The sequence below is a fragment of the Penaeus monodon genome, chromosome 34 (assembly GCF_015228065.2).
Source record: "Penaeus monodon isolate SGIC_2016 chromosome 34, NSTDA_Pmon_1, whole genome shotgun sequence".
Taxonomy (NCBI): Eukaryota; Metazoa; Arthropoda; class Malacostraca; order Decapoda; family Penaeidae; genus Penaeus; species Penaeus monodon.
The window spans coordinates 30,994,751-30,994,968 of NC_051419.1; the positions used below are offsets into that span (position 1 = coordinate 30,994,751).

Below are 218 nucleotides of genomic sequence, written 5' to 3' on the forward strand. Positions count from 1 at the left end.
TATATTAGGTAAGAAAATAGACAAAAGCGTAGATATGTCTCTTTACAAACACGCATATATACACACACGCAAGCATACCCTTTCTCGAAGACGGCAGAAGTGTGCTAATGCTGCTGTGTCGCTGGAATATCCTCATCGCCTCCATGGGCATCCTTATATACCAATGCCCTTTCCAACGCCTCTGGTCCGAGCCCCCCCCCCCCCTTAGCTTCTACCCA

At 48.2% G+C, this 218-nt stretch overlaps 1 protein-coding gene across 1 annotated transcript in view; it reads right to left on the reverse strand.

Moving 5' to 3' along the window:
* LOC119594477 overlaps positions 1-169 on the reverse strand; it is a 1,849-nt gene extending 1,680 nt beyond the window's left edge. Inside the window, exon 1 of the mRNA XM_037943513.1 lies at positions 79-169. The gene's annotated coding sequence lies outside the window, so the exon portion shown is untranslated. The remainder of the gene's footprint in view (positions 1-78) is intronic.
* Between the last annotated feature and the right edge of the window lie 49 nt (positions 170-218).